The following is a 10319-nucleotide window of genomic DNA, read 5'->3' as shown; positions in this document are numbered from 1 at the left end:
AATAACCCCAAATCAGGAGTCCTCCAATACAAGATTCCTCCGCTATGAAAGAAGTTGTTAGATAATCTCCGAAGTGTGTATTTCTGAGTAGGATTTGCGAGTTCTGGATATTCTCCTTTCGTCAAATATTCCTTGATATCATGAAACCAAGGTTTTCCGTCCGCTTCTTCTTCTACATGAGTGTAGTAAACTGGCTGATCATAGATCTTTACCGGAATAGGATCAATGAAGTTCTTGTCTGGGTGCTGTATCATGGACGATAGGGTAGCCAATGCATCGACAAACTCATTCTGAACTCTGGGAACATGTTGGAACTCTGTCTTTGTGAACCTTTTCCTCAATTCCTGTACATGATGCAGATAAGGGAGTATCTTGGAGTTCTTTGTTGCCCATTCTTTTCGGACCGGATGTATAAGCAAGTTTGAATCTCCTAGCAATTCCTGAATGTTCATGTCAATGGCCATCTTGAGCCCTAAGATGCATGCTTCTTACTCGGCCATGTTGTTGGTGCACGGGAACCTAAGCTTGGCAGACATCGGATAATGCTGGCTGGTTTCTGATACTAGGACCGCTCCAATTCCAATTCCTTTGAAGTTTGCTGCTCCGTCGAAAAACATTCTCCAACCATTATAGGGTTCTGCAATATCTTCCCCTATGAAAGATACCTCTTTATCAGGAAAATACGTCTTTAGAGGCTCGTATTCTCCATCCACGGGATTTTCAGCAAGATGATCGGCCAGTGCTTGTCCTTTGATTGCCTTCTGAGTTACGTAAACAATGTCGAATTTACTCAGCAGGATCTGCCACTTGGCTATCTTGCTAGTGGGCATGGGCTTCTGAAATATGTACTTCAAAGGATCCATTCTTGATATGAGGTAAGTGGTATAGGCACGGAAATAGTATCTCAACTTCTGAGCTACCCAAGTCAGAGCATAACAGGTGCATTCCAATAGAGAATATTGGGCCTCGTACGGGATGAACTTCTTGCTGAGATAATAGATAGCCTGCTCCTTTCTTCCCGTTTCATCATGCTACCCCAGAACACAACTGAAAGCTCCATCCAATACTGCGAGGTAGAGTAATAGGGGTCTACCTGGCTCGGGCGAGACCAAAACTGGCGGCGTTGACAGGTATTCCTTGATTCTGTCGAAGGCTTTATGACAATCATCAGTCCATTTGGTAGCGGAGTCCTTCTTCAACATCTTAAAGATTGGCTCACAAATGATAGTGGATTGAGCTATGAACCGGCTGATGTAGTTAAGTCTTCCCAAGAAACTCATAACCTCTTTCTTGTTCTTCGGTGGTGGCAATTCTTGGATGGCTTTGACCTTTGACGGATCCAGTTCTATTCCTCAACGACTCATAATAAACCCAAGTAGTTTTTCGGCAGGAACCCCGAATGCACATTTGGCGGGATTCAGCTTCAAGTTGTACCTTCTTAGCCTATTGAAGAACTTCCTCAGATCTTCCATATGGTCATTGGCTCTCTTGGATTTGATGATGATGTCATCTACATATACCTTTATCTCTTTGTGTATCATGTCATGGAAAATATCAGTCATGGCCCTCATGTAGGTGTCCCCAACGTTCTTTAACCCGAACGACATCATCTTGTAACAATACATCCCCCACGGCGTAATGAACGCCGTTTTCTCCGCGTCTTCTTCATCCATCCATATCTGATGATACCCAGCAAAACAATCAATGAACAACTGCAGTTCATGCTTGGCGCAATTGTCAATTAGAATGTGTATGTTCGGCAAGGGGAAGTCGTCTTTTGGATTGGCCCGATTGAGATCTTGGTAGTCGACACAAACTCTAACCTTCCCGTCCTTCTTCGGCACTGACACAATATTGGCTAACCTTGTTGGATACTCTACTACCCTAAGAACCTTGGATTTTACCTGCTTGGTGACTTCTTCCATGATTTTCAAACTCATGTCAGGTTTGAACTTCCTGAGCTTCTGTTTTACTGATGGACATGTCGGATCAGTTGGCAGTTTGTGAGCTACAGTAGATGTATTTAGACCACTCATGTCATCATAAGACCAGGCGAATATGTCCTCATATTCCTTTAGAAATTTTGTGTACTCTTTCTTTTCTGATGGTGACAGATGAACGCTGATTCGTGTTTCTTTGACATTTTCTGCATCTCCCAGGTTGACAATCTCAGTTTCGTCCAGGTTAGACTTAGGTCTATTCTCAAAATCCTTAACCTCTTTAACAACCTCTTCTGGTATATCATCTTCTTTTGAGTCTATATCCATTTGTTGTGTTGTCTTGTTGCATAACACAATCGTCGGTTCATCAAGATACGTAATAGTAATGCTGTGTAAATAAAGTAAATGATAAAATGTAATAAGAGCAAGATTTATAAGAAACTGAAATGCTTTGGTAACTTTCATAATTGTTTGGAACATTGGAGCTCTTATTTCAATATTAAAAATGCGGAAATAAAGTCAACTGACGAAAAATAAAGATAATGCATGGTGCTTTGTTCAACCTTGCTACCCCGAAGCTTTCCTTGTGGAGTATGATGACGATGCCAGAGTGCACAAACTAACCTTTGGGGAGGGTAATAAACAAAAGGTAAAACAAAAAGGTAGCAAGTTCGTGCGGATTATGAGAAGAAAACATTGCAATATTTAAACACATAGTGCAAGAATATAAATCGTGTCCTAATTTGGGAGCCTCGTTGTGCCCGAGGTAGGCCTAGCGACAAGTTGATTTGGAGAACTTATAATGCTAAATACCTCATTTTATTGATAAAAAATAAGGTGAATCCCAAAACGACACTAAAATAGCAGAAAATGTCACTAATGGCCGTTGGCTTTATTACATTCTTAAAGCAAAAGAAAAGACTCCTAGCTACTTGGTCCCAGAAGGACCTTCTTCAGGTTGAATGTTTCCGTTAATCAGATCCTCCAGGTCACGCAGATTTTCTAGTTAAAATGCCTTCGCCAGGGGTTCTCCTTTGCCTTCCTCAGCGTTCTGACAGTCGGCGACTCTTTTCCTCACTTTCCCTTCCAACTCCAGCAGACTGTATTCCAGATATTCCAGCTTCTCACTAGCCCTGGTGACTCTCTCTTTCCATTCGTTGATTTGGTTACTTCATGGGAGGTTCCTCCACCAGGTCAGCAAGAGTGAGGATATGTTGATCATACCAAAGTCGGGAACTTTGTCATTCATTTCTGCAAAACAAAGTGTTAGACCCTTACCCCGCCGGACTCGACTATTAAATATCAATAATTGGCATAAGCAACATTTAGTTCTCCAAATAAATGCACAGAATATGGTAATGTCTATTTGGGTTTCAAGGAAACCCAGTGGACTTTGGACAAGGCTATCTTAAAGAGTCATTATGCGGATAACATAACTGACTCGACTTGGTTTGACAGTGATGCATGCATAATTGAACAGAGTAGGGTTTCTATAAGGTATTAGACTGGTACCCTTGAGCGGACAACTCAAGAGGAAAATGCACGGAACCTTCGACTACACCGTTGATCGACTGGTTTTACCGCAAATACGCCTTTGCCAAATTTAGGGGTAATGATATCGGAAGGGCGCAACCACTCATTATAAGCATTGTTATGGTATTTTGTTTGGCACGAGTGGAATATGATGTTGAATATGCAGTTACAAGTTGTCATGTATTTGCACGTTCATAAAGTAATGATTACAATAATTGCTCACAATTACAACAGTATTGAAGGAAAGCGGAAAAAGAAAGCATTAGAGAAAAGAAACAAAGAGCCAAGTCAGTTTCGTAATAGAAGAGAAATAAAAACATTAAATAAAGGCAATAAAGAAGCAGTAAAGTCAAAAATAACATGAGATGGTAAAAGCCTAAAAGAAATCTCCCCAGCAGAGTCGCCACGCTGTCGCGCCCCCTTTTTCTCACGAAATCGGGCTTGTGACATTTGGGAGGACAACTCGTTCCCTTTTGGGGAATTGGGTTTTGGAATTTGAAGAGTCGCCACCTAATGATTAAGTGCATTAGGATACTAAGAAAGGTTTGGGTTTGAAGAACCAGAGTTTGGGTAAGGGCTAGAAATTATCTCGAGGGGAAGATGTTAGGCACCCCTCAAGATCCACTAGTGTGGTTCCCGACCATGTTACAATTGTGACTTCACATTATGAAATAAACAATTAAGGGCTCAAGTAAGAAGGGGTTCACATATTATTGCAAGCAAATTGAAAGTTTGAAGAGAAAAAAGAAAGCAGAAATTTTAAGGAAATAGTTCGGACAATAAAACAAGTTAAAAAGAAAGGGGGTCCTAGGTTTACAAACAATATGGATCACGTCAATGCAATACCCAGTAATCACTCCTCAAAAGAGGGGTTACACGTGGTATTAGCGTACCAGTCATCATATCCATATCTATTCTTTCCCACCCTGTTAAGGTATTAAGCGCGGAATAGTATCGTTACTTATTGCATGCTAGTACCCGCCCCAATCCTATCAGTCCCGGAGGCATTTGGGACTACTAGTCCTAAAGGGAAGGGAGATTTGGCTTTTCAGAGTTTTAAAAGGATAAAATTCTAGGGTGACAATCAAAACATATAACGCAGGTATGGGAGAACACATAACATTTAAAGAAACAAATTGGCTAGCATGACTTACAAGTACTGGTTATGGTCTGAATTAAATTAAAGTGTACGATAGGCTGATTCATCATATATTTCTCAGATGAGGAGTCTGAATTAGCCTTCCCTAGTTGTAATTTATCAAAGACTGATGCAGTTAATTACTTATCTACTAGCTTGCCTAGGTGAAACTTATAGGCATGGTATCTAACAATGCTTATTCCGATTTTAAAGAAGACTTACTGATTGTAGAAAACACATAAGTTCTGTAGATGTTAAACGACATTACTACTGATTTTAGACTCGTAGATGAAATAAGCGAATCAGATTCAAAGGGTTACTCCTATAGGCATGATTTCCAAGCGTTGTTGATTTTAAGACGATTATGAAAGTGCAGGGAGTCCTATAGATATGGTATCTAGAATGAAATTTATTATTACTTAACCTATAACTGCTTGCCTAATGATAGATAAAAATGCAGAAGTGCAGGACATATATAGTCATGATTTCTATATGCAGAAGTGCAGAAACTTATAGGCAGGATTTCTACATGATGAGCATAAATGCAGAAACTATAGGCAGGATTTCTATATGACGTGCATGAGTGTGGAAAACTTATAGGCAGGATTTCTACATGATATGCGTAAGTGCAGAAACTATAGGCAGGATTTCCATATGATATGCGTAAGTGTAGAAACTATAGGCAGGATTTCTATATGACGTGCATGAGTGCAGAAAACTTATAGGCAGGATTTTTATATGATTTGTGAAAGTGCCGAAAACTTATAGGTAGGATTTCTACATGATATGCGAAAGTGCAGAGCTTGTAAATAGTAATGCCTATGAGCACGCTGTCTACCCTTTGCATACTAAGTGACCCTCCCCTTTTCGCTAGAACCCCATAAGTTATTACAACATATTACAAACCAGAATAGGTTAAGAAAAGAAATTACATCAGAAATTAAGCTACAACCAAGGAGCCTAATTCAGACTCAAGGTCTAATAATATGTGATGAACCAACTTCCAGGATCAGGTTTCCAAAGTCTTTCTCATATTTGGGATGCATCAAAGTTCCCAAAAGTCTCAAAGGGCTCCGGGCAATGCTTACACCCCAAACACATTGCAGAATTAAGAGCATAGTGCAGTGTAGAAGAGCCAGCCCTCAGATGTCCAAGTTCAGAGGGAACTCAAGGTCCCAAAGCAAGGCTCATAAGAGAGGGGCAGAACTTAGAATCTAAGAGAGAGTGCAAGTGCATAGAGGGGGAATTAGGGAGAGCCATGTCAGGCTGGTGGTCATGCCCATCAATTAGGAGTGCTGGCACACCCCTGGCCAGCCTGTTAGCCATTTTTTGAGAATTGGGATCCATTGAGTATCAAGTTCATACCTAAGCAGCAATTTGGATGCTATCAGGCCATGAACCTTAACTCAAACACATAGAAGGGAGTGGGGGTATAGGGAATTCATAACAAACATGTACAACAGATGCAAAGAGAGAGTAGCATATTCTATACAGAACATGAACAGCAAAGTAGACAGGAGTGTAACAACTATAAAGTAAACACATAGGGATGGTGCTGAAATCAAAACTAAGACATACCAGTTTCAGGGAAACAAATAAGTGAAAGCTGAAGTCTTGTAAACCAAGTTGCAAGCAAACAGTACAAAAGATCTCAGAAGAGAGTTGAGTATTGAAATTGAGAGGTGTGTGTGTAATGTATTAAATTCGAAGTATTAAACTGAAGGTTCAAGGTGTCTAAGTGCATAAGGGTCGTGCCCCTTTTATAGTACAGAAAACAAGTAAGAAAAGGTAAGGGAACAGTTTGCAATCAATCACACAGAATCTCCCTTCAGTTAAGGGATTCTTATTTTAAACGGGTAGAAGACAATTAAGGAAAGAATTGGATTAAAATCTTTTCCAAAGTAACACAAGAAGGGTAAATACACTGGGCATATTTAAAGCAAAAGTCCAATGGTACACGGTATGTGAAAAAATAAGGAAAGGGAATCAATCAAATAACCAGTAAAATCAAGATTGCAGGCTTTATTCGAATGAACCAAGTCAGGAAAAGGTAAAGAAGATTCAATTAGAGAAAATCAGTAACAATCAGTCAAACCCTATTAAAAGGAATCCAAAATCAATCAATAGTTGGCAAAAACCCTTTTGAAAGAAGAATTTCTCATATATAAAGCACACGAGTATGTGAATCAAGAAGGAACTGTCATGTTACTTAGAAAAGAGTCTAACATAGAAAGGTTCAGAATCATAAGCAAAGGGATACAAGTTAAGTTTGTAGACTCATAATGAGTCTGAGAGTCCAGGGTTCCAAAGTATCCCTAGTCCAAAATAAAACTTGCCAAAACCCAAAGGCTAGGGTTTTCAACTTTAATCAGAAGCAGAGACGAGAAGACATATAACAGGCTCAGAGGTCTCTTTTAGAGACTCATGAGAAACCAACATACATGATAGCAGGTTCGAAGCAACAAAGTAAAAAGTTGATTTGAGGAGCATAAAGAACATGTTCAAGAAAAGTCGGAACTTAAGCAAGTTCAGAAGAGAAAAAGGGTGATATAAGCTTAAGAAATAGTAGTGAGACATCCTTAGAACTCCAACAAGAGCCCAGTAAAACAAACAAAGTTAAAGAACTCAGCAAAAAACATATACAATAGAAGAATATTGGAAGGTATAGCAAAGAACATGTAGGAAAACATAACAAACATTAACATGTGAGCCTAATCTAGAGGCACAGTAGAGTACAAATGTATAGAAGAGTCATGTATAGTAGAAAGAAAACAGAAGAACAACACATGCGTGGTAGAAAAGAAAAAAGAAAACAGAAGAACAACACATGCGTGGTAGAAAATAAAACACACGAGGACAATATAGACAAACACACATAAAGAAAAGAAAAGGAAGAATCAAAAAGATGTTTTGAAAACCTTTTAGAAACCCTAAATCGAAGAGAAACAATTTTTGAAAGAAAGATTGGGGAAAATACTTTAAACATCCAGTAGAACACAAATATATCATAGATCTAAGAAAAAAATAGAGAAAGACCTCGAATAGCTCAGGATTTCGAAGAAACCCTAGAAATGAGAAAGGCTTGGAAGAAAGTTCGATCTGGAGTCGGCTGAGTTTGAAAAGGCTTCTAGTGCTTGAATATGCCGGAGCATGGTCGGAGAAGCCATAGAACTGTAGATCTGAGAGGATCTGATGGAGAACCATCGAGGTCAGGCCTCGAAGCTTCGAACAACCATGGTTTGATAGTGGAGGGGGGTGAGTACCAACCATCCATGGCCTGAGAAGCCATGGATTCCGGTGAAAACATGGTAGAATAAGGTGGGAGATGGCTAGGGTTTTAGAGAGCTTGAGAGTGTTTTGAGAGATGAAGGGTTTCAAGGCGGCAGGTCAGGTGAGAATGAGGGAGATTAGGGTAGTCGTTTAGGAGTTAAAAAGGAAAGGGTTAGTTTCGGCCGTTGATCTTGAGTGATCAACGGTCCAGATTTAAGTGGTAGGTGGGGAACGAGTTGGGTTATTTAAAATCGGGTCGTGGGTTGGGTTAAAATTGGAATTGGGTTGGTTTTAATTTGTGCGGAATTGGGGTCAAATTGAGGTTAAAATTGAAAGGAAATGGGGTTGTAATTGAAATAGAAATAGGCTAAATGTTAAATAACCAATTTTCTCTTTTATTTTATAAAAATAGTGAAAAAGGACTTTAAAAACAAATTAAAAGTACAGACCCAACTAATAATGCATAAATGTTAATTTAAAATATTGAAACCAATTTTACAATTATAGAAATGCTGTTAATGCAATTATATGCAATTTAGTCTTTTTAATACCAAATAAATTTGTAAAAAATATACAAAAATTATCTTAACTATATTTTGGTATAAATATGGGAATAAAATAAATTATTCACCAAAATTGATGATTTTGGGAATAATTATGGATTTTGTACTGCTAAAATGGATAGTAAATTGATTTAAAAACTCTTCAAAAGATTGGAAAAATACTAAAACACTTGGGTATGCTTAAGTATGTATATATATGTTATTTTGAAAGTATTTTATATATAAAACACATAGGGAAAAAATTGGGTATCAACACCGATGTCGCCCTTGAGGTACTCCAAGGCCTCCGTCTTTTTCTGTAGCTAATATAACAAAAAGGGGGTTAACCTTAAGGTCCAAAAGGAGAAAAGCACGAGCTGTAAAAAGTTACCTGCTCCATCAAATAGCTCTCATAATTCGAGCTCCAGTACGCCTCATATCGCCAATGCAGTAACTCAACCTTATTTTCTCGCTAAGGAGCCTAAGGGACTCGCCCTCGTCCAGAATTTTCTGAAGCCTGGCCACTTGATGGAGCAGCTCAGAAATAATCCTATTAAATCCTTGCACAAGGAAAGCTCAATCGGGGGAGAAGGACGCGAAATGCCAGAAAACTGCGCCTAACTCACCACGAAGTGAAGCCGACAGACTTCCTTGAAGTCAAAACACACTCCTGTTGATCCTGCCTCTTCGGCCCTAGAAGAACCGACATCGAGCGAAGTATATTTAATCGGAGGAACCGCCGCCCGTGGATCAAATACTCCGGGAACAGCTACCGCGAACGATGCCCTCTCTTCAATGATACGAGCCAGTCCAGCACTGCTAAAATCTCCATCACACCGCGGGAGCCGATCCTTCTTATCGCCATCGTCCCTCGACTTGGAGGCCGACGACTCCTTCCCCTCTTCGGAAGAGCAATGCGTCATCTCGAAGAACCTCCTGATACCTGTAAACGGCAAAGCCAGTGCGAAAGAAAGGAGGGAAATGTTACCTCAAATATACGAAGGCCAAGGCAAAGGTAGCGTGCGCACATACCTTGGTATTTCACTCCCCATCTGGAACAAAATACAGCTCGCCACCGACGCTCATCATAGGTCGAATGGGTCACCAGCCTCCAAACCCAGCCGGACAAGTCAAGGACTTCGCCCGGCATCCATGAAGTTGTTGTAACAAGGGAGAAAACACTATTATTCAACTAATTTTTGCTATAGGAAAAATCTGAAAAAGCACCAGACGCTCCGCTCATGTGCATAATTCCACCCTTTGGGAAAATGGAAAAAGCTCCACGAGGATAATATCGACCGTCCGGACCTAGATAAACCAACCGGCCCACTCTCGATCCCCGTCCTCTTCGTCGTCAACTACAAAGGGCATGGATGAACAACATCTCAGGGTTAGCAGGCCCTGGTGATGAAAGGGTCGGTATAGCCTGACGAGGTGGTTAAGCGTGAATTCAAGCCCAGCCTTCTCTGCAAAGAACCTCATCATCAGCACCACCCGCCAAAACAACGGATGTATCTGCGCCAAGTAACCCGATATTTGAAGCAAAAATCAATCACAACCCTATCAAGGGTACCAAATGCGAAAGGATATAGGTATACGCTCAAGAATCCATCAATATATTCCGTAATACTCTCATCCGGGGGAAGCCCCTACAACGCTATCCCCTCGCTCCATCCACAATATTTTCTCACCATCTCCAGATGTTCCCCTCTTATCAAAGATGTTGTCTTTATAGTAAACTCCCAAGGTTCCCGAGCGTCGGGAGCAGCACTCCCCACTCCCTGTCAGGCCAGCCTCGAAGTGGTTGCCATGACTATGGTAAAACTAACAAATCAGAGCAAGGGCGTGTGCCAACACTTTTGTGCCTGAAGGAATGAAGAACCCTATGCCAAAGCG

Source organism: Nicotiana tabacum, chromosome 10, assembly GCF_000715075.1.
Source record: "Nicotiana tabacum cultivar K326 chromosome 10, ASM71507v2, whole genome shotgun sequence".
NCBI classification, from domain to species: domain Eukaryota; kingdom Viridiplantae; phylum Streptophyta; class Magnoliopsida; order Solanales; family Solanaceae; genus Nicotiana; species Nicotiana tabacum.
The sequence above is the reverse complement of the archived record's forward strand: the minus strand, read 5'-3'. Positions refer to the sequence as shown.